Raw genomic sequence first — 25,366 nt, forward strand, 5'->3', positions numbered from 1 at the left:
AATTAGATTTTGTTTGGTAACCATGGATGCTTTTTGTTTCTCATTATAATTGTGCATAATGATGGGATTCGTTGTTACATGTTTGTACATGCACACAAGTTAATAATATAATTTGGCCAATATCATTTCACAGTAAAGGATGTGTTCTTAATAGTGTTCAATTAATCTATTTTTCCAGGTTCCATTTACATAGCTACATTCATTGAATTGCTTTTTATTCTTTGTTTCAAAAAAGTTATATTTTATTACTGTCCTTTCTTTATTTGCACCATCCCATAGATTCTTGTACTGAAAGTTATATAAATGTTGTGGGCTGTACCAAATACATGCTGTGAATAGGTAAGTGTATCTTAGAATTAAAAGTTGAACAATTCAATACTGGTTTCTAAAGTTTATCATAGTGTTCAGAAAATTGGGGGGAGTAACCATATTCATAATATAATCATTTGCTTTATTAACTAAGAGTGCTTTAGGTAGAGACAAAATTAACTTAGGTAAAATTATTATTTTCATTAAAAGTCAATCTATTTACATTGCTGGTGGAGTTGCAAATTGGTGCAGCCACTCTGGAAAGCAGTATGGAGATTCTTCAGAAAACTTGGATAGGACCCACCTTTTGACCCAGTTATCTCACTTCTCGATTTATACCCAAAGGACTTAAAATTAGCATACTACAGTAACACAGCCACCTCAATGTTTATAGCAGCTCAATTCACAATAGCTAGATTGTGGAACCAACCTAGATGCCCTTCAACAGTTGAATGGATAAAGAAACTGTGGTATATATACACAATGGAATATTATTCAGTCATAAAGGAAAATTATGGCATTTGCAGATAAATGGATAGCATTGGAGAATATCATGCTAAGTGAAGTAAGCCAATCCCAAAAAACCCAAGGCCAAATGTTTTCCCTGGTAAGTGGATGATGATCTATAATGGAGGTGTGGCAAGAGGGGGCGAGAGAAGAATGGAGGAACTTTAGATTACGTAGAGGGAAATGAGAGGGAGGGGGGATGTGAAAAATGGTGGAATGAGAGAGACATCATTACCCTATATACATGTATGATTACAAGAATGGTATGAATCTACATGGTACACAATCATAGAAACAAAAAGATGTATCCCATTTGTGTACAATGAATCAAAATACAGTCTGTAAAAATAAAAAAAAAATTAAAAATAATAAAGATTGCCAATGAAAAGGAAAAAAAAAGATCAATCTAAAAGGTACACTTGAGGATCCCTTGAGATACTTGAGTGGTGTTTTTAAAAAACATGTTTCAAAAGGTACCTATTCTTTGCTAGAGTATCTTTGCAAATCAGTACATTATAGGTGTTTGAAAAATATTTGTTAAATAAATGAAAAGAAATGTTGGTATGGACTGAGTAAACCAGAATTCTATTCTTCACCATCTCTTGTAGTGTTTTGCATGAGGAGATGTTCTGTGACAACCTAATAGAGGGATAGAGTGTTCAGTGGTTCCCAAACTGAACTTTCAAATAGCATTCCTTTGTAAGTACTTGAAAGAGGCTTTTTATATTTAAAAAAAAGGAAAACCCACGTGTATTCATTAACATAAAACTAAATTGACACCAGAAAAATATAATTGGTGTTAATGAATTATCAAATAATAAAACCAACAGATCATGAATGAGTTAGGATAAGGGGATTTTAAATTGGAAATTTTTAAAGCCCATCATAACATATTTAACTGCTTGCTTGGTTTGCCATTGATTACAATCATGGCAGTTGAAACTAACAGGGACCACTTAACAACTGTAATCATACACTATGTCCAGGACATCAGCCTATTATTCTACTAACTCATCTTATTGTAAGAGAGTTAAGCAGGCATTTGGGTAAAGACACAAAAGCCCAAATGTATTATCCTTTGTTCATACTTTATCAGTTTGATAGTCAACAGAAATATGTTTAGTTCCTTCTTTATACTGGGCACTGAATATACAGAGACAATTGCAACTTGGTTCCAGCCTTTATGGTGCTCCTGATCATGGAAGGCAGCTATAAAAACAAATTACTCAAATATGGCATTATTGGGTCTAAAATGTCATTTTTTAGTCTCCTCAAATTTGGAAAGATTATTTCTCTTAAAATGAAAGTAAAGCATATTAAAAATGTGGAAAGCCTTATTGTACCTTTAGCCCTAAGCAGTCTGTTTCAGGACACTAAACTTTGACTTGTGACACTGTGTGAGCAATAAAGTCAGTGCTTACAGTAATTACACAGAGCTGTGCCCACATTCATTTATTTCCACTAAATTGTTCTCCTTTCAGTAATTATTTGCCAAGCTCCTACTATGTTTTAGACACAGTTTAGTAGAGCTCAGTCTCTGTGGAGAACATAGACATGGAAAGCAAATAACAGAGAAATTTATAAAGACTCACACTTTTGTACATTAATTTTTTTGAGTTCATACAATAATATATTAGTGTTAATTGCATCACTGAAATGCCATTTGGGGTGTTTAATGTGAAAAAAACCTCTCAATCCTTTAAGTGTATTTTGTAAAAAGCAAATGTTTGGTAAGGAACAAAATCATTTGTTTCTTCTATTTTCAGAAAAATGATTGATCTAGACATAGTCAATCTCATAATGCTAATAAAATTCCTTTCTTAAAACTATCTGGTATTCAAATTTCTTTCCACCAAATTTGCTAGCATTCATATAAAATTAACACTTACCTCTATTTTAAATAGGTCAAAATAATGAATTATGTAATCTGTCACCTGCAGAAATATCTTGAAAATTGCATAATGTACATTAGTCCAACAAATCAAATATGTAGGCTAATCCCAAACTGAGACATGCTGGTACTTCCTAGGCATTTATCATTGCATTCACTTGAAGTTATCTTTCCACCCATTCTTTTGAACTCCTTCCTAATAAAAAAAAAAAAAAAAAAAAAAAAAAAAAAAAAAAAAAACAAGGTGATATACAATTTGCTGCGGATTCTGTTTACAGTGTACACAGTGTGTCTGTGTGTATTAGAATTCTCAGAAGCGATATTTAAAACAGTTATTAGTATAGCTTTAAATATAGTTAACAAATAGAAAAAAAATAAAGTCAAGTAAGTCTTTGGGAACAGAGTTAAGTGCCTCTGATTCGAGTTCTGAGCTGACACGGGACCAGCTACCTACTTTGAACATGAGTCATGTGGAAACATCAGGTGCTCTAGTCCTTGCACAGAAACATTCATGGCATCTTGAGCTATCCTACGAAGCAGTATGAAAGACTTTCCTTTCACCATGATGTCAGCCAGAAGACACTGGATAATATTTGTTTTAGAGCATGAGGAAAATCTCGTTCTTGCATGTAAGATTATGAGCTTGAAATGTGATTGCAGGTTCCAAAGAAATAGTGAAAAACTAACATTCACTACCAGGAATATAGTTCAGATGCATTAAATTGGGTTTTGTAGTGTTAATGGAAATCAAAGATACCTACAATGTATACAACAAGGGAATCATGTCTTGTTTCAAACAACATAACTTCAGTCACAACATTGATGCTAGGCAGCTATTTGACTTTTAGCATGATACTAAATTTTACAGAATTCAGTAATTCTAATAGGAAAAGTTTTTACTTACAAAATAGAATGGTTGTGAGAAGTAAAATAAAATAAAGTATGGGAATGTGTTTTGGAAGTTTCAAAATTTAGTTACTCTTATACTCTTATTTGGGGAAAGTGTTCCAAGTCACTAAGGACCTCATTTTGTTTTCCATGCATGTGTGTGTGTGTGTGTGTGTGTGTGTGTGTGTGTGTGTGTGTGTGAGCTAATTAGAGACAATTATTATTCTGGGAATTATTGTTAAGAAAAATGTTCTTCCAGTATGTCTCAAAGGTTTTGTGGGTTTAACTATAAAAATAAGGAAAGTCAATGACTTCTAAGTTTTTATCTCTGAACTAAATACTGGTAGACTCTGATAAGAAAAAATGATCTGAGTGCTTCATTTCATATTTTCTCTTATCACCAACTTCCAATGAACAACACACAATGAAAATCCAGTGGTACTACAATGAGATGATTGTTGTAAGTCAAGGGAAACCACTATAACACCATCAACAAACCATGGGTAACCTTGCATGCCAAAGGATATTTATTTCTTCTTCATAAGAACTTTCTTCAATGATTATTGATGCCCTGTCTTGTCAACCACTGCCTCTTCATAATGTAACCAAAAGGGCACATAATAGTACCTTTCTTATTATCTTTTTCTTGTCAGGTAGAGTTTCTGATAATGTAGATCAAAATATAAAATATTGATATTGCCAGGTGCCTGTGGTGCGCACCTGTAATCCCAGTAGCTCAGGAGGCTGATGCAGGAGGATCATGAGTTCAAAGCCAGCCTCATCAATTTAGTCAGGCCCTAAGCAACTCAGTAACCCCTCTAAATAAAATAGAAAAGAGATGTGAAAGAATTCTGAGGGAAGAAGGATGTTTCCAGCAAACATCTGGCTGAATGTAAAGGATAATTGTCAGGACAGGAAAGTACCAAACAAACTGAGGGTATTCCATTTTGCAGATATTCAGTGGTGGAATTATAAGCAGTGGTTCAAAGCCTGGACTTTCCAATCAGACTTTTCACCTCTCCGTTATGCAGTGTATAACCCTGTGTCAGTGACTTCAACCCACAGTACTACATTTCTTCTGTGAAGTGAAAATAATGATGTCTACCCCCACAGTTTCTTGTAAAAATTTAGTGAGACAATGTATGCAAAGTGTTTAGTGACAAGCTAGTGCATTGTTAGCTCTCTATTATGGTGGTCACTATTTTGCCCTTTATGCTCACAGGGGAGCCCTCTGTTTCCATTTCCATCCTCCAGGATTCATTGATGGTGACAGGAGCTATTTGTTCCCACAATCTGGTCCCTGAACAGGATAAAATCCTAACTTTCCACCACCCAGGCAGCATTATCTTTATTGCATGCTTCTTAATGATTAACAATCAATTACAATATCATCCTTTAAATCCAATCCGTAGCACTGTCAAATGATTATGTACTATAATTAAATTAATGATATTGAACTTTAATTTTAGTTGCATGGCTGCTTTTATTTGATGTCTGCTATACTCTCATTGAGTGAATATTGAGTTTTGGTGTGAAGTTATATTTATTTTACAACCACAAAAGAACAAGCCCTTAATACAATTTAAAAAGATAACCACAAATAGAAATATTTCCACATGAGCCCATTTGGAAGTTCACACTTGCTATTCATTAATTTAGGATTTGACAATTTTACATAAATTAAAATAAAAGCCTGTTTCACGGAGCATGTGTCTCATTCTTCACTGTCTCAGCATGACCACGCTGATTCTCATGTTTAGTAATGTCCTCGAACATAATTTACAAATGGGAAAGTTAGTGAGGCTGGAGTAATGTGTATATAGCTTGCAGTCTAGCTTCCTGTGACATTAAAATCTTCTTAATCTGAGACTCAACTTGTGAAGGAAGCATCCAGATTATCAAGCACAAGTCAACATTTGCCTTATAAAATGTGATGGAAAATGCTAATAAGATTTATTGATAAGAGGGAATTGGATTATAATTTTTATCTATTGCAAGTCAATTTTTGAAAATCGCCCTCACAACTTCTGTCCCTATGTGGACTGAACTTCAGATTCTACCACTTTTTTTTTTTTTCACAGAGCTCAGACAAAATGATGGGTTTGTGGAGTGCAGTAATAAAGGAAAATGGTATGCAAACACCTCTAAGACAATTCATGCATAAAAGGGAAGACAAATATATGTGCTGTTATATTTTTTTTTATTGTATGGAAAGAGAGGGAATTGATTGCTTATATCTAGTCAGAATTAATCAAAAGGAAATAAGGGTAATTTTAAACCAGATCATTTTCATCTTTGTATTTGAAACACTGGACAACTATGATATATGTAAGATGAATATTCATATTAAAAGCTTTTCTCTTTACTCTATTACACTGAAGCTTAGCCTCCATTTCATTTGTCAATTACATGGTGTGGTAAGAATGTGATTTATTCTATAACAAAATTAGCATAATGCAGGAAGTAATGAAGTGGTTATTCAAATTTTATCTCACATGATTACATGTGGACACATTCTGAGTGATTGACCACCAACACATTTAACAACACCCCTTACTGTTGTCAGGTCCGCCAAGAGCAAGCTTCATATAATGGCCACATCAAAGGACTCAATTGTATGTGCATACTACACTTTCATGGTGAGCAGACTGCCAGGAAAGTACTGTTTTTGACCTATTTATTAAACATTGCATTCAAAATGTATTCATTTGGGGCTAGGCAGAGTATTAGGAATTAGATCATCTGCATGAAATCAGACAAAAAGGCCTTCAAGACTGTGTATTCAGTCCTCGTTTCAAAACAGCATGACCAATACAGGAAGCAAGTTCCTCTGTAAGACTGGGACAACATCCTAAGGAGAGTAAGGTGAGGGGACATTGCAAGAGACCTGAACCTAGCCAGGAATGGTGGTGCACACCTATAATACCAGCAGTTCGGGAGACTGAGGCAAGAAGATGGAGAGTTCAAAGTCAGCCTCAGCAATGGCAAGGCACTAAGAACTCAGTGAGACCCTGTCTCTAAATATAATTCATATAAGTCTGGGGACGTGGCTCAGTGGCCGAGTGACCCTGAGTTTAATCCCCAGTACCAACCTATCAAAAAGAGACCCACCTGTACCTGAGCTAACAGGGGCCAGATCAAGAAGAGGCTGGGGTGTCCTTACCAAGAGACTGATATACCTGTAAGAAGGGGAAATCATCCAAGATTTTTAGGCAGGACAGGTGTGTATTTTGTAACCTTTAGTCTGGAAATTATGTGAAGACGTTTGGGAATCAAACAACTAACTTTGAATTTACAATTGCAATTTTCCCATTAATTTTTTTCTGATCTTTATATTCTACAGTTCTATGTATTTTGCATTCCAGCAACACCAAACTGTCTAATTACAAATGTGTTTCATTCTTTTTAAGACCAGCTGGAGTCTTCTCGACCTCTTGATTCTCCATATTCATTTTAGAATCAGTTTATCAAGATGGACAAAAATATCTGTTGGGAACTTCATTGGAAATATATTTAATTTATGGTTTAATTTGAGAACAGTTAGCTTGTTCATTACATGGATAGTATGTGTTTTCAGTTCTAAAATACTTATGCTTGCTTTATGTTCAAAGTCTATTAAGTTCTTAAAATTGCTGTATTATGACTATACGTAATAGTGATATTAATTGGGACATATATGTACATATATAAACATAATGTAATCAACTTCATTCCATAGTACTTTCCCTTTCTCTCCACACTGGCCCTCCCCTGATCCCTCTAACTATTTTATTGGTCTCCCTTGCATTTTCATTAGGTGCCTTCTTTCACTTTGTTCTCTCTAGCTCCCACATATAAGAGAAAACTCAGGACTCTTGATTCTAAGTCTGGCTTAAGTACTCAATGCCCTCCAGTTCCATTCATTTCCCTGAAAAGGACATAATTTCATTCTTTTATATGGCTAAGTAAATAAAATCTTTTTAATATGATTTATATTTTTCCATAAAGACTTGTATTATTTCTCTAAGATAAACTTTTATAAATACTTATTATTATAAATGAAATACTTAAAAATTAGTTTCTTAATATTGTCTGGTTTATTCAGCTAAACTGATTAATAGCTTTTATATGAATTCATTTGGCTTAATGATATAAAAGATGACATTATCCACAAATAAAGGCAATTTGATATACTTTATTTTTCAATTTTATATGAGTTCATTCAGAATGATTGAGTTATGACTGATAAAACAAAATATCTTAAAATAGGTGATCGATAAACAATAACAATTTCTCAGGCTTCTGGAGGCTGGAAAGTCCAAGATGAAGGCTCCTGCAGACTCTATTTTATTGTATTAAAAATAGATTTTAGCTTTTTCCTATTCCATATTGTTTCTATTTTATTAATTTTGGATCTAAGCCAATCAATAGGCTTACTTTTTTCATAATAATACAAAGCCTTAGGATATTTTTAATGTCTTTTCTGTCCTTCCATTTCAGGGTTGTTGTCTAATACTTTAATTTTAGCCTGTTTCACCACATAGAATAAACCTTTAAAAATAAAGTTATTTTTTACTCATTTATTTACCAATTTATTTGCCTAATACATTTTCTATATAGCAGGCCTTCCATATGACACATGATTGCTTAAAGCTTGTATTTTAGGAATGTGATAATACATGTTACTATGTTAGCTTATGCTGTAGTAAGACATATCCCCACAAAGTTTTGGTGACTTTATATGACAAAAGTTTATTCTTCATCCATGTAAAACCACCTGTGTGTCCAGGGAACTCTCTAGAGCAGTTTTCCATGTGTTAGATCTGTACTTCAGACTGCTTTAAGTTAAGGCATCTCTGTATCAACATGTGCTCTTATCAAGTTTGCTAATGAGGAGGCTGGGTTTTTAGAAAACAGCATTTGAATATTTCCACTTGAAAATAATGTAAGTCACTGAGATCTCTGGAACAGTTGTAAACCTAACTTCAAGGGGTTAGAAAATGACCTCTTGAAGTTGCTTTTGTTGTTATTATTGTTGCTGTTTCTGCAAAGAGAATAAGATTTTGGCATGTAACGGAGATGCTCAAGTTAAATAATGAGGGTCAATTTCATGTTTTTAGGCATAAGGGATTCTAAGTTTTCTCTCAGGACACTGATAGTATTGTTATTATCCTGCTGTCAGTCTAATTCCTGTTGCTTTATAGGTGATCTAATTTTTTAATTGTTCTTAATCTCTTTCTTTGACCTTATCTGTAGCTTCATTATGAAGTGCATTTGTATTTAATTTATTTATTGCATTAGATTCATAGGGATACCTCAGTTTTAAAATTAGAATTTTTCAATAATTCTGAAAAAGTCTAAATAATTGTCTTTTAATTTACTTACTCTCCATTTCCTTAATCTCTATAATATGTCCTGTGGAATAATATTTTATGTATTTTAGATTTTTAAACTCTGTACCTCATATCATATTCTATATTTGTAAAATTCTGTCTTGGTTTCTGTGGTTGGCATTCTAAATACATACTTTCAGATCTATTTTCTAATTTCTGAATCTCTCTTTAGCTGTTTATACCCCATTTTTTGGTTGTGAGGTTTTTGATTATAATTATTCCAATTTTCATACTTGGAAGTTCTATGAAGGTTTTCAGTAAAATTTCTTATTTCTTTCTCATTCAAGTTTCACTCTTGCTTCTTTAAACTTATGTCTGATTTTCAAACGATTTGGAACTGTACTTCATTTAATGTGGCATTTCTTCAGAAATTTGTGGGATTTTTTTTTTTTTTTTTTTTTTTTGCCAGTTTCCTATGGGTTTCGCCTATTTGGGAAGAAAGTACATTTGATTAATCAGTTTTTAAAAATAAAAGTGAAATGTGGTTCATTTCACTTTTGACTTGGAAGTTATTTGTGGGGAAGTTGAAGTCATGTATTCTGAGTTTTCCCCTGAAGTCAGGTCAAACTTGAGATAGGAAATATTTCTTATATATCCTTCTGAAACTTGGGGTACACTTATCTTTCATCCCTATTTACAGGTACAACCATTTGAAGGCACTTTGCTTTATGTAGAAGAGATGTCTCATAATTTTAATTGCCTCTTCTCTTTATCTCCTGTTCTTTGTATCTCACATTATCATTAAAATGAGTGCTTAAGGTCTCAGAGACAAAGGCTGGGTCTACACTTTCTTGTCTCCAAATGGTTATCATTTCAATAAATTTTAGGGCTCAGAAGATATTTTTGTTTTAATTCAATAACAATCATTAATTTACACTGCACTTTGATATTTTATACAACATTCTAATTGTTTTAGTGCAGAAATTAAAACTTTCTCTGAATATTTGTGAATTTCTAAATATTTTCCATGTTTTTTCTAAGAATTTATATAAATGCACACAGGTACACATATACACACACAAACGTGTGAGTGTGTGTTTCGTTGTATGGTATATTTTTTGAACTATAATTGTTTCTTTGCTGATGTGGATTGCTAGAAAAGAATCATCAGTTTTACAACCCAATACTTTCCTTACCTGTTTCTATTCCTATGAGAAGAGGAATGAGTTATGAAAATGTTCAATTGGAAGAAGGAATTAGGCATGCTGCTGGGTGCTTTCCTTGTTTAGAGGCATCCTTCTAATAGGGTACAGCATGTCCTCCTAAATTGAAAAGATAGGGGCTGGAATTCCAATTGTCATGATCTTGAATCTATCTCTCAAATGATTCCAAACTCACAAAAAGAACTTACTATTCAATGTATTGTGCTCCTTCAAAATAATGATTTTGGAAAATATTTTACTGCCATTCTCTTTGCTTTAATACATCTCTATCTATAATTTTTTAATGTTAATTTCCTTTAGGTTTACCTTATGTAAGCAATATGTTATTGATTAATGTATTAGCATATAATAAACATTAGTGTTTTAAAGCACTATAATTTTTCCCTTTTATGAGTCAATTATATTAGTTTGTTATTATAACTGATATTCTCACTTGATTTTTCTTTTCTTTGTATGGGTTTCAGTTTTTATTCTATATAGATTTCCCTTCCTTTTTTACTATATGTGAAACAGATTTGCATTTGTGTTTTCTGCATTACATTTATTATAAAGTTTGCTTTTAAGATTTAATAATATACCTTATGTTTCTTGAATTATTAAAATTCAGCAATTAATTAATTCAATAATTATTAGTGTCCTGTAACCAATGGGGGGGCAGCATTTTGCACATTTTCCTGGCCTTTGTGTGCTCCAGTTTCTGCCCTGTCCCACCTACCACTTTGCTGTCCATAGTTTTTCACGCTAACGTCCCTGTCAATTACTAGCATATTATACACTATAATTTTGCATTTCATATCAGAATCTTTTATATTCAACTTATTATTTATAGTATAAAAATTATAATGAAAAATGTTGATGAGATTCATAAAATCCTGTTTATAATAATTATTATTTATTACATCTGAGCTTAGGTGGTTTTTAAGCTTAACTGGTTGTCACTAAGTTCATACTGTGCTTTTCTTAGTGCTGTCACCATCGCTACATCAACTGAAAGCAAGAGAGGCCTGTGGAGGGTACATTTTCTGACATCTTGCAAGTAGTACTTTCCTACTGGCATCACACATTCATGATTGGTTCTTAAGTCACAATTTATGTCTTCTCAAAATCTACGAGCATGGTTCTATTGCCAGCCATTTAGCATTGTGAAGGAGAAATATGAGATAGCCAGATTTTTAAAGCTTCTCTGAAGAAATGACATTTATTTTGTGTGGACTGAATTCTGATATAATATTTCATTTATGGAAATTATTTTAAAAATATACATTCTAAGCTTCTCTTGGCTATCCCCGCCCCCCTTTTTTCCAGTACTGTGGATTTAACTCGAGGACATTTTACCACTGAACTACATCCCCAGCCCTTTTCATTTTGAGATGGGATCTTACTAAGTTGCCCAAACTGGCCTCAAACTTACAATCTTTTTTACCTTAGTCTCTGCAGGAACTGGGATTGTAGGCATAAGTACCACCATGCTTGACTTGTTGGCTATTTTCATAGCTGTATGCAGTGGTTTTTATTTTGTTATTTGTTTTGTTTTTGTTTTTGTTTTGTTTATGTTTTTTGTTTTTTTAGTCCCTCAAAGCTTCATTCAATTGTTGGTTTAAATATTCCTCTTTGAGTTGTCATTTCTTCTCCCTCAGAAACACTTATAAATAGTAATTTATATATGAGTGCTATAAAATTCATTTGTCTTCCCTTTTATGAGTTTTGTTTCTTTGGCATTGTTATCAGTATGCTGGAAGCACACCTTCTTAGTTTATGATCTATTCAAGCATCCCTAAACAATATACTCATTTACCTTATTTTTCAACATTATATCAACAATTTCCTAATATGTTATTTTTCTGTATGTTGTTTCTTATTATATTGTATTCTGTAGGTTAATCCATACAGATTATTGTAATTACTATAAATTTATTTTCATTAATGCATAGAAGTCCCTCATATGAGTTATCACAATTTACACATGCCATCTAGTGTTGACAAACATTTGGGTTATGCTTTTTCTTGCAGTGATTCTAAAGAATGACTTTGTAAATGTTCTTGTGCATGTTCTTTTGTTCACATGTACACAACTGCAGGGATTATACTGCAGAGAGAAATATACAGGCTGTAAGGTATGCGCTACATTTTCTAGGTGATACAAAATTGCTTTCCTATATCATTTTTTTAAATTCACCTTATTCTTAATATTGTTTGTGAGAGTTCTTTGTAACACATTCTCACAAATATATTGAATGACATTTATATTGTTAACCTGTATATCTGAAATGATACACATTTATGATTTTAATTTGTGTTTAATGAGCAACCAATAAGATTGTATATCTTTTCATATATGTCTGTGATCCAGTTCACTTTCCTGTATTTTTTTAAATATTTTAGGGAATTGTTCACTTTTCTTTTAATAAGCTCTCTCTATATTTTCTAGATATGTAATATTTATTGGTTTTATGTATTTTGATACCTTTCCTTTGAAAGAGAAATTATTAATTTAATGTGGTAAAACAATGTCATTTTCATCATAATTCACACTTTCCTGTCTGGTTTAAGGACACTTTCCATTCTAAGAATCAGGAAGCTTCATGATTTTCCTTTCCCACTTACGTTCTCAATGTATATGGAATTTATTTTGTTTTGGTTGTGAGATAGGATTCCATATAATTTTTGATGAACTTCCTTATGAAAATGAATTTTCCACAAGTCACTTTAGCCATTTTTTTCTCTGCTGGTGTGCAGTATCTCTGTCATAGGTCAGAATTCTTGAACTTCATGGTTTTGTTTGGGGCTCTCTCTTTTTTCCAGTTGTAGATTTGTCAATTGTTGAATGATCCCACACTTTTTGTGGGGGAAAGGGTACCGGGGATTGAACTCAGGGGCACTGGACCACTAAGCCACATTCCTAGTTCTATTTTTGCATTTTATGTAGAGAAAGGGTCTCACTGAGTTGTTATAGCACCTCACTTTTTGCTGAGTCTGGCTTTGAAATCCAGATCCTCCTGCCTCAGCCTCCCAAGCCACAGAGATTACAGGTATGAGCTACCACCCACGGATTCCACACCTTTATATTACCCTTTAATATTTGCTAGTACACATTCTCCACCGTTTTTTTTTTTTTTTTTTCTTTAGAAGAACCTTAACTTTTTAAAATAAATTTTATCTTATTTCATGTTTTCTAGTCCTGGGGATTGAACCCAGGGCCTCATGCACACCAGGAAAACACTCTACCACTGAGCCACATCTTCAAATCCTCTATAAGAATCTTAGAATTAGCTTACCAAATTTCATGAAAAACTGACTTTGGTTTTTTAATTTGAATTTTAATATATAATCTATTTTATTATGAGCATGTCTAGATCTTTAAGATATTCTTGGTTATATTTAACTTTTACATTTACTTAACCCTTATTAATTGGATTTAAATGATTCCGTAGGTATATTTTATTATCTATATTTATGCTTTGTTTACATTGCAAACAATAATATTTTCTCAATTGGACTTGAACTATTTACTGCTTTATAGCAATATGAAATTGGCATATTGATCTCATACCTATTAACTGTGATAAACTCATTAGTTCTATTAATTTATCTGTAGATATTTCTGGGTTTGTATAAAGGCAATAACATGATCTGGAAATGATGGAAATTCTAATTTTTCTTTTCAAGTTCTTTTATTTTTCATTTTTTCCCTGATCATATTATCAGCCTGGGTAAGAAAAGTGATGAAAGCATCATCATTGTCTTGCTGACTTTAAAGGAAATGTATTTACATTTAATGCATATGTATGAAATTTACCATAGCTTTTCATGGATGCTCCCTTTCAGCTGAGATATTGGTAATTTATTTTAAATTGTTTGATCAATTTTGATAGCATTATTTTTTCATCATGTTGTAATTCCATTTTGATTTCTTTAAGCATATTTACATCCTGTTTCACATTACATTTGGAAAGTTTCCAATATTTTTAGTATTTATATCTTATTCCACAGTTATTTGTTTGCTTTCTTTTCCATTGTGGGCTTGTTTTCTCTTTTGTGCACTGGATTTTCAATTGGGAACTTATGTATCATGAATTGCACCTTTGGAAAAAAATTTGAAGGCTGTGTTTAATATATGTTCTGTAAAAATACTGCATTTTCTTCTGTGAAGCTTCTAGGGAGCCTTTTATGCTGGAACCGCTTTATTTCTTGGACTCCACGGGTAGTGTGAATCCAGTCCCAAATATACATCAACGAGCTTGTGGTTGGAAATTCTCAGAAGAATGTTTTTCTTTCACACAACTCCTTCCCTTACTTTTTTACTCTGTGTCAAAGTTGAGGTACACCTTACAGGGTGGGTCATTTTTGCTGTTGTTTGTTTGCTACTTCTTCCCCTGAGTGTGTAATACTTGCATTGCCCCAATTTTATGAAGGGGATTATCATTAATGTGATTTTTCTTATTCCTAGGGGCCAAGGCTTTGTCTCCAGTCTCTCTATACTGGCAAGTGAAAACCAGAATCCACACATCCAGGGAGCATCTGGATTGGGCACTTTGCCCATAGAATAGCAATTGTGACACTTTCTGGCTCCCAATTGTGTCTCCTATTGCCATAGCTTAGTTATGCTGGGAACCACATATTTCTTATGCTATCTAACTTCTAGCATTTATTTGTTTAACACTGGGAGTGATATATATATATATATATATGATTGATAATATATATTATTATTATGATATATATATATTATTATGATTGATGGTAAGAAATAATTCACCAGCTTTCTTTTCAGCATAAATAGTTGTCTTTATAATGCATTCTATTGTTTTATTATCTCATCCTTTCATCTCAGTGTCTTTTATGGTTTTATTATATTTTTGTTGAGCAAACCTCTTACTTAATAGTAGATATGTTTTTAAAAAGTTGTCAGTTTTTATTCCTTTTGTAAGTAAGATGCTCATGTCCAAGTTTTTTTTTTTTTTAATATATACTATTTTTTCTTGTTCTAGTATATAAATACTTAGGCTTCCCCAGTCCTCCTTCCCCCTCCTTTGCAGAGTGCTAGTTTGGATGAACACTTTCCCACACATGGACAGGTGGTGTGTAAGGACTCTACTCATTGTCTTCCTGACTGTTGGTTTAGTGCATTTTCAGGTCAAGTGCAGAGCAAGTTTGTGCACTGCTCTCTTCCCTTTCCTGTAGAATGACTAATCAAATACAACTTGCAAAATCTACTTGAGTTCCTTTTGTTCAACTCTGTTCCCTGATACCATAATTCTTGGAACAAATGGAAAGCTGTACACCATGTTCAGGTTCTAGTCCTTTTCTCATTTTTTCTTTCTACACATAAAATTTTAATCATGAAAACATACCCTGTGAAATGCAATGGGCTAGTCGATGAAGAAAAGTCAGATGAAAGCAAGGGAATATTACTCCAGCTTGCATTTAACACTGCAATCATACACCGAGGAGGAATGTCTGGTTTCCTCTTTGGTACATTCTGGAAGTTTCTTATAGAGAAATGAAGTCTGTGTCTTCTTTCATAGAGACAGAACTGCTTTCTTCCATGAGATTAAGCTGGGCAAATAATCTGTTTTCATATATTAATTCTTTAACCTTTTATTTGTATAAATTCTTTATAGATTCTGGTTTTGCAGCAGTTTAAATTTTTGGAAGCTTTACAACCACTGTTTCTTTTTCTTTTTCTCTAGTCATACTTTGTCAGGAAAGTTCATTCATGTCAGGTTGATAGTCAGATGATATTTTGTTTCTAATTGTACTTTAGTCATAATCATATGTAGCTTCAAAGGCATGATACTCATAGATTTTTTTTCATTGTTACTCATAAAGTTTGCAAACAGAAATTCAATTGGTTATGCTTCTCAGAGGAAGAGAAAGCCAATATCTCTATACTCTTCTCAGGGAGCTTGTTATGATTGCTTTTAAGCTAGATTTTTTGAAGTAGGGTAAAAAACAAATTTTATACTTTATTCAAGGTATTTTGGGATATGTCCTTGATTGCATTAGTCAGGGAAGACTAAATTCTGGGCATAGAGTTAAATATGCAATGAGTCAGCAAAAGAGAAGTTTAGTTCTCCCTCACCTAAAGTCCATAATATTTCAGGTCAGTGAAAGGTGATCAGTGAAATAGGTAGATAGTAGAATTTTCGTTGCATACAATCATTACGGTGTTCAAGGTAATGGTAGTTTGGTCATTGTCTATATGCAACTTCCAAGGTTGTACTTGGGATTACTACCCTTGTTAGCAAGGAGGGGAAATAAACAAGGCAGAACATGCATGGGAATGTTTCAGGTCGCTCCAAGAAGTAGTCTACAGCACTTCTGCTTATGGCTTCCTTCACTGAATTTGCTCACAGAGCCAAAGCTAACCTTAAAGTAGGCTGGATGAAGTGGTACAAGCAGTGGGTGTGCTAAGGAGATAAATCAGATTTTGATAAAACAATTTGATATCTTTATTGCATTAGATAATGAGAAGATTCTATCAGAATATATCTGAATACTGGATTCTTGGCATTTACACAATTTAATGTGTAAAGAAGTTATAAATCACAGATTAATTCATTTCCTTTTAGCTATGTATAAACAATTCATGAAAGACTTTAGGAAGACTGCATCTGCAGTGAATTACACAGAGCTCAAAGTCCTCTTGGGTATCCACAGAAAAACAGAAGGGTTTACAAAACCCGTATGCTCACAAGAGATGAAACAGCATTAATGAATGAAGCATTTGTGAACTTCATCTAATTAATATACCTCTCTCCATCCTATCTTGTAAACATATACTACCTGATTGTCCTAAATGCAGAAAACATTTTCAACATCTATTCTAGGTCACAGAATACTTCTTTGTTTAGACTAGGTTAAAGTATGACTTATTGCAGAAAAACTAGTATGTATTAGGATAATATGCCTTATTATATTACTTTTTTCTGTAATCCCTAAACTTAAAATTTGGACTATCACCTAGTAAACTTTTAAAGACAAATTATACCCATTTACTCACAGATGAATATAATATAGTCTGAATAAGTCAGTATTTTTTGTGAGTGGTTTTTCTGGAATCTGCATACTAAATTCATTGCTATTTCTTATTATATAAACATCCTTCACAAGGTAGTTTAGTATTGTAATACAAGCAAATCCCTTTTGTTCCCATTTTTTCTGCCAATTTTTTTTCTACATACTGTCATTATTTCTGCTATGTCTGCCATACTCTTTCCCTAATCATCTCATTCCACTTCTTCTCACACATACACAAAGCACATAAACATGTGCAATATCAGGCATAAGAATATTTGGCAGTTTCTGTGAAGCTTAATCATGATGATGTGGCAAAGACCCAAGATTAATTCAATATTGCTTCATTCTATGAATGGCTTTCAAATGTTGGGTTAAAAAGAATTCAATTCTATAGATTACTTTGCTTGATATATGTATTCACTGAGAAAGCATGCTGATAAAGCTGGATTTAGATAAATACAGGTTTATAAACTCTATGTTTATGTGCACTAATGCAAAGTTTTCAACTTTTAAATAATTTTTAAGAATATTTTAACAATAACTCACTTTCTGATTTTCCATTTGACCCTTGGCCAGCTTGGCAGAACATAAGAACATAAATCTAGATAAATATACAATCACAAATGTGTGCATATGCATGTGTATGTATGTATGTACATATGTATACATATATCAAGTTTTCTGTTGTTCTTTCTTTCCCAACCTTAATACTGTTTTTTTCAGTTTTGAATGGGGTACTTTTCAACCCAGAGCATTTTCACACTATCAGAAGTTGTTTTCTTTCTGCTAGTAGATAGTCAAAACTATAGTATCTACTACTCGATACACTATTTTTCTGAAGTGATGAATGTCAACCTAGAAAGAGCTCTAAACAAAATACAGACTTTTCTAGCAAAAAGTTTTGGTTATGTTTTTAAGCAATAAAATTATTTCATCTCTCACTTTTAGAAAAGCTAAGAACAATGATACATGCATATTTCATTACTGCAGACACATTTTTGATTATCCATGAACAAAAGGGAAAAGGTCACTCATATACTGTTAACACTAAACTCCTCTCAAAATTTAGATAAAGGTTTGGGAGAACACATTTAAGTTCAAATGGGTCCCAAACTCATTAAGTAAGGAGAATCTTGGCACTCTAGTTATTAATCAAAGCATATGTCTAGCATTTAAAACAGAGAATCAATTATGTATCCATCAATAAAAGAAGTCATGGATTCCTTAACCATATGTTTAATAACAGTATTATTTTAACTGAAGGATTGCATAAACCACAGAATTAATTTGAACTTTCCCTATCACAAAAGTCCCAGGGGGAAAAGAAAACAAATGTCTTACTTTTTTATGTTGTTCTGAAGAAATGTTTTATTTAAAAGCATGTTTATGTAGTGATTATCCATATTTTTGTAATATTCACTTTTCAATACCTTCAGGGATTTTCCCTCAGATTTCTTAGCTCCTTATTTCTCTTTTAGTTTGAGTTAGTCCCAGAATTACCATTTTAATCCCCTCCCTTACCTTTGTAGTGGCAAAAAAAAAAAAAAAAAAAAAAAAAAAAAGTTGTGGGAAATGAAATATTTTAACACATTCAGTTAATATTCAGAGTTTCCTCTGAATAGTTCTATCTTGAAGGTATTATTGTTTGATTCTGAAGCACTGAGTCTAAGTATCCCTATGTGAATTCATTAATTTCTACCCAATCTGGTCTTGCTTTCCCTATGGTACCCAAGCTCCTTCCTTTCTGTTTCCTTTTTTGGTCCACTCCATCCACTGCATCCTGACTAAGCAAGCAATTCCCTGTCCCCTAACTCCTATGAGGCTAAGCAAATGCTCCCGCTGCTTCTGTCTGCAACACTCTTCTTTCCTGTCAAATTTAATTTCATCCTTCAAGCCCCATCAGGGTTAAGGCCTCCTAGACGCTCTCAGTGATACCTCAAGGCTGTGTTTGGTGCATTTTTGAGCCCAGCATAGCACTTTTTGAGTGGCTTATCAAATCACTTGTTTCACTGTATTGTAGCAATTTCTTTTTTGTCATTCCTTTGTCCCAAAGAGTGAACTTGTTGGACACCAGTTTCTTAGGGCCCTGGCATCTTGACTGTCTCATGCTAAGCAATAAGTAACTAAATGAATGAACGTGTTAGACGAACAGAAGTGTTTCATGATTACTCTAGAAATGGAATATGAACCAGGACTTCCTTTGAGGTACACAGAAACTGTATGTGCTTTTTATGTCCTGAATTGTTATGGTTACATAATTATTAATTAGCTTTAAAATACAGCATCAAACTTGGTCTAAATTATAAGAAAATGTAAAAGATGAGTTAAACAAAATGTAACTTGGGGCATAAAATGGAACCATAAATAAAAACTAAAGTGATGAGTATGATGAGTTCCAGCAATCATTTTCTTCTGGTCCCTCAATACCATTTTAGTCCTATTCATATACTGAATGCCAGGGATTTTTCTTTATTTGAGATGACAGCTCCTTGTCACCTGCAGTTTTTTCTAGTCTTAAGTTTGATATGCCTGCCTAAATTGTCCAAGGTTTCAGAGAAAATTTTATGAATAGTCTGAAAAAATTGGTCATTTCCCTAAAAGCCTTCTCCTCCCCCTACCTCTCCCCTGTGGTCCCCCGTTTCAGGCTTTGATACAGTTGTACTAAGTTATACTAATTGGAACATTCTATTCACGTGTTTGGAGCTAGTTATACTGGTAGATAAAGTGCACATTTGCATAAATGAATATGCAGTGGATGCAAAATAATGCACAAATGTGCGCTTGTGATATATTGGATAAAACTTGGTTACAGCACATCCCAAATGTCTTACTATTTATTTGACCATAGAAAGAATGATCTCTCCTTTACCTAAAAATGTGTGCAAAATCACTTCTGATACCAAATAAATGGTCAGTCTATGAATCTATCATGAGTGAAAACTGAAATAATGTCCAGAGCTCTTTTCACTTTAATCTGGTTTTACTCTATATTTTTCCAATTAATTAATAGCTTTCTTTATTCATGTCTGTTTTGTTCTTGAAAATCAGGAAAGTTCTTAAGCATTTAATCTCTCCGTACCTCAATTGTTTTCATCTGTAAAATGGAACTAATGCTGCTTCTCTCTGAATGAAAGCACTATATTTATATTCAAATTTTAGGTTATCTTTATTGATTCACCTGAAAATTTTTGTAGGACAAAATGGTCTCAGAAGTAAGTTAGTCAACATTTCATGTACTCATTTTCTGGGGGAAAAAAAATTATGAAGCACACCTAATAATTTCCCTCTCCTTCACCTAATAGAATTATTTATCTTGGAGAATCTAATTTCTTTAATAATCCATTCATTCAATAACTAATTTTTGATATCTTCCTGTGGACGAAGTACTGCTCAAGTGACCAATTTTCAAAGAAAAGGAAAACCTCTTTTCCATATAGAGCTTCCTTTTTACAGTAAACTGAGTCTAAATTTATATATTTATAAACTTTTTTTGTATATATCATACTATTGCCTCCACAGAAGTGGAAATTGCAGCTCAGGTAAAGTAAATCTTGTCCAGGTTCTCAAAACCCCATTAATTATGCAATGCAAAATTATCTTTTAAGAATTATAGCCAAGAAAATCATATCTCACTATGTGAAACAGCTACTTCTCACAAGAAGAGATAAAACAGTGGAGAAAAAAGACTCTGTCACAGGACCAGAGAACCTGACAGCAAGGGTTGACTCTTCCAGGCTTTGCTGATTTCTGAGACCTGGGATTCTGCCTTTCTGTAGAGATCTACATTGTATGATTAGTTTATGATACTTTCTATATTATGTAGATTCTGGATTTGGCTTCCTTTGAGTCAGCTTTGCTGGTTTCCTAGACTGAGATCTCTCCTTTCTTTACCAGAACTTCAGGGATTCCTGTTTCCCTTCATTCAGTTAAATCCATGGACTTTTTGAGACTTATTCATTCTTCCGTTTTGTAATTGCAAATAAAAATTGTGGGAACTAGGTTACTGCTAGAGATGGAATACAAGTTTAAATAAGGTGGGGAGTCTGTTCAAAGCTAAATTCACTGGCCTCACAACTGCTCCAAATTTCTGTCTGTCATTCTATCTCTTTGTCTCCTGTATGTGTTGTGTTTTGTCCTCCCAAGATCTAGTTATGATAATGTATGTGACTTTTTTATTTTAGTTTGTTTTAAATTTAACAGGAACACATACATATAAATAAAACAAGTAAATACAAGGAGAATAATCACCTACAGTCACCTTATTAAGAAATGATACCTTACACTAACCATTAGTGGCTCACAGTTTTTTTTTTTTTTTTTTTTCCCTTTATGGTAAGTCTTTGTATAAATAACTCAAAATGAACTGATTTATTCAACCAGCAAACCAGTCCAATTTCTACAAGTCATTTATATTAATCATCTTATGAATCTATCTAGTTAAATTGAATAGAAAGTGGTATACATCCCAAGCTTTTGCCAAATAGAATCTACTTAGCATATGTGTGTTTTCTATATATAGTGTATGTGGCAGACATATTAGGCAAACAGTAAAACAGTAAACATTTGAAATATGCAGGGGGCCTAAATTTCTTTCTCAAATTTACTTGACACATGACTAAGTATACTAGTGCTTATGAAATTTTTATTAAATTTCATTTTGAATACCATTTTGGAAAAAAAGAATAGAGTTTTCTCTCCAATTTATAACTTACACAAGCTACTTCAAATCCATATGCACAATCAATATTGATTAAGAGCAATAAAAGAAAGGGCTGCCTGGAACCTGGCATAAAACCATCCTTAGGGGGTGTATAGGTTATCAAGGGATGTGCCGTTTGATGCTGGCAACAGAGAACATTGAGCTTATTTCTGGGCTTTAGGGGACTCAAAGTTTGTTCAGCGGGTTTTGGCTAATTTCTTTTGGGAAATCAACTCAGTAAAATTCATAAGTATCTCTCAATCTTTGACTAGTCAAGGGACAATTTTCATAAATTAACACTTTCTGAACTTTATCACAAACAGGAACACATGTACTCATGTTCATACACGCACTTATGCACCTTAGCTATCACTTAAATATGTGTGACATCAGTACTACAAAACACAGGCAATATTAAACACAAGACAATTAAGCACGATCAGTGTGAAAGAGACATCATGGAACATTTATTAAAAAAAAAACCTTCAGAAGTATGATTCAAAGGGAGGCAGAAGACAAAACTATTTAAAAATACTTAAAAATTCTGTTGAATCAATTATTTAATGAGAGAAATTAATGTCATATCTGCAGCAACATTCCATTTATGACTCTACCTACCTGAAATGAGTTATTTAAACAGGTAGTCTGAGGGGTGTGGCTCAGTGATTGAGTGTACCTGAGTTCAATCCCCAATACCCTCCCCAAATAATAAATAAATAGAAAGGTAGTTTGTAATGACTTAGAAAGCACTTCCCTACAAGATTAGCAGAGTAGAAGAAGGGGACCAGGGGGAGGGAGAGAGGAGGAAGAGGGGAAATACTGGGGAATGATATTAACCAAATTATATTGTAATATCATGTGCATGTATGAATATGTAACAATGAATCTCAACATTATGTACAAAGATAATGCATCAATAAAATATATGGGGGAAAAGGCACTTCCCTTCCATTTTTTTCCCACTTTTTTTTCCTTCATTATTCCTCTTAAGGTGATTCGTAGAATCTTCTATACTATTCATTCCAACTTCTCTGACACCATAAAAAAGTCACTCAAGCACCTTCTTTAACTGAAGGAATTTTGCTCCAAACTTTCCTGTTCCCATCTTGTGTTGGAAGATAGTTCTTCATGGGTCTCCGGCACTTCTGTGAGTCTTGCATGCAGAAACACTGAGATATTTTTTTAAATTTTTTTTATTTGTTCTAATTTGTTGTACATGACAGGAGAATGCATTTATACATTTTGATAGTTGATCCATAAATGTAGGGTAATCTCTCATTTTTCTGATTGCACATACTGTAGGATCACATCAGTCATGCAGTCATACATGCACATGTGGCAATAATGTTTGTTTCACTCTACTATTATTTCTGCCTCCATACCCCTACCCCTCCCTGCACTCCCCTCTACCTAATCTAAAGTAACTATATTCTTCCCTATCCTTCCTACCTCCTTACCCTCTTATTGTGAATTAACTTCCACATAACAGAGATAACATTCAGCCTCTTCTGGTTTTTTGGATTTGGCTTATTTTGCTTAGCATGATATTTTCTAACTCCATCTAATTACCAGCAAATGCCATAATTTCATTCTACTTTAAAGCTGAGTAATATTCCACCGTACATTGTTTTTGAATCTTTTTTATAATCTTAGATGGTAGAAGTAATTCTCCCTCTGTAGCATAAGACAGGTTTGTTTATGGTTCAGTACAATATGGATAATTTCTCCATTTATGGCAAAGGGCAGATTTTCTTACCCCCATTATAAAGAAACTGAGTGCTCTACATTCAGTGCCTCAGCAAGGCATAGCTGCTGTATAAGGTATGTACAGGTGTCCCCTAATCCTCATATAATCACCCTGTAGTCATTGGAGTTTGAGGAACTAATGCTAGAAAATGACAATACTCTGGCTCTGACTATTGCTCGGAGCACTAAACTGACCTTATTGTCTGTCTTCTGCCAGCATCCATGAAACTGGCAGAAACCTTGCAGTTCTTGACATCTTATTTTTCCAGTTTCTTTTTGCTTTATGGGATGGACTCTCTTCTCCATCCATACCCTAACTGAGTTGATGTGTCTTCCTTTTTATTTAGTTTCTTTCCGTGTTCCTATTGCCTTAAATTGATCTTCCTGTCTCATGTTTCCACTAGTCTAGAAACAGAAAATCAGATTAAATTATAAGTAACCATAAACCAAAGTTAGAGGAATAAAAAGAACATATGAAAACAGAGGGAAATGGAGATTATGCATGGAGTATGGGCCTATATAGATCCATACAATGGGTGAGTTTTCAATGCCCTCACTATCAAAGGTATATTATCAGATCTGAGACTAACCAGGCTGGGTCCCTGGGCTTTTTTGTCAGCTTTAACTCTACTTTTCTATTTTTTAGTACTCACTGCTAAAAAATCTTACTCCTTAATTATCATGTTTCCCCTTTTCTGACCCCCCAATAATAAAATCACTTCACACATATTTAGTATGGTCATTAATAAAATGGTCAAGATTTTTTTCTCATTTTCTACCTCTTATTTCAGAAAGTTCCATAGGGATGACCACTAGCCCACTGTAAGAAGAGTCCTGAGAATCAATGGGAACTTGTTAAAAAGCAGAAATCTAGGCCATATACTCCAAGGATTCTGATTCAATAGGGTTTATGTGAGGCCCAGAAATTCCCACTTCTCATGAGCATCTCCAGTGATTCTACTACTGTTTGTTAGCAGAGCACTCTGAAAATCTTGCTTCAGAAACTGCTTCCTGATATGGTATTATGCACATTTGCCTGGCTTAATAGAGATAGTTCAACCCCTAGTGTATACATTAGTCACTTACAAATGTTAGTTGATAACAGTGATTTGCTCTGGCAGACAACTGCTAGGCATATTCTGAAAGTTATTTTTTGGTTCATGAGACTGAAAAATTAATATTAATATGAAGTAACTAGTGATTAGTGTTAGCATTTCTGGGTATATTTGGAACAATTCCTTCTGATCTGTGGCATTACACAACATATGCATTATTACCAAGGGTCTTATGTAGAAAGATGTATAAATGAAATGAAAAAAGTAAGATGCAGGTTGTATATACTTTTGGTAAAACATTCTTATCCTAAAAGTGTTTTAACTGAAAGAAGTTAAAGGATGTGAACATTTTTGAAAGAAAGACTAAGGAGTCACTTTTAAAGAGTAAAGATGACTTTAGTCATTATTACTGAGATAATAAGATATGCAATTGGATGTTATTGGAAAATTGTTTTATATCATTTTGGAGGCATTTAGAGAAAGGTGTGGTTTCATAACATTGATGGTTCTGCAAGTATCTAATTTGTATTCTAATTTTCTATTAATGACGTTCATGGGTTTTATGATTTACATATTATGTGTCCCCTAAAAGCTCATGTATGAGACAATGAAAGAAGGTTCCAAGGGGAAATGATTGCTTTATAAGAGTATTAACCTAATCAGTGAATTAATCCCTGACAAGGATTAGCTAAGTGATAGGTAACTGAAGATAGGCA

General features: G+C 33.4%; 1 protein-coding gene across 1 annotated transcript in view; it reads right to left on the minus strand.

The window, feature by feature from the left end:
• The window catches only part of NEGR1 (neuronal growth regulator 1), an 804,297-nt gene that overhangs the window by 252,792 nt on the left and 526,139 nt on the right, over positions 1 to 25,366 (minus strand). The gene's annotated exons all lie outside the window — the stretch shown is intronic.

This window comes from Sciurus vulgaris (assembly GCF_902686455.1).
Source record: "Sciurus vulgaris genome assembly, chromosome: 1".
In the NCBI taxonomy this organism is placed as follows: domain Eukaryota; kingdom Metazoa; phylum Chordata; class Mammalia; order Rodentia; family Sciuridae; genus Sciurus; species Sciurus vulgaris.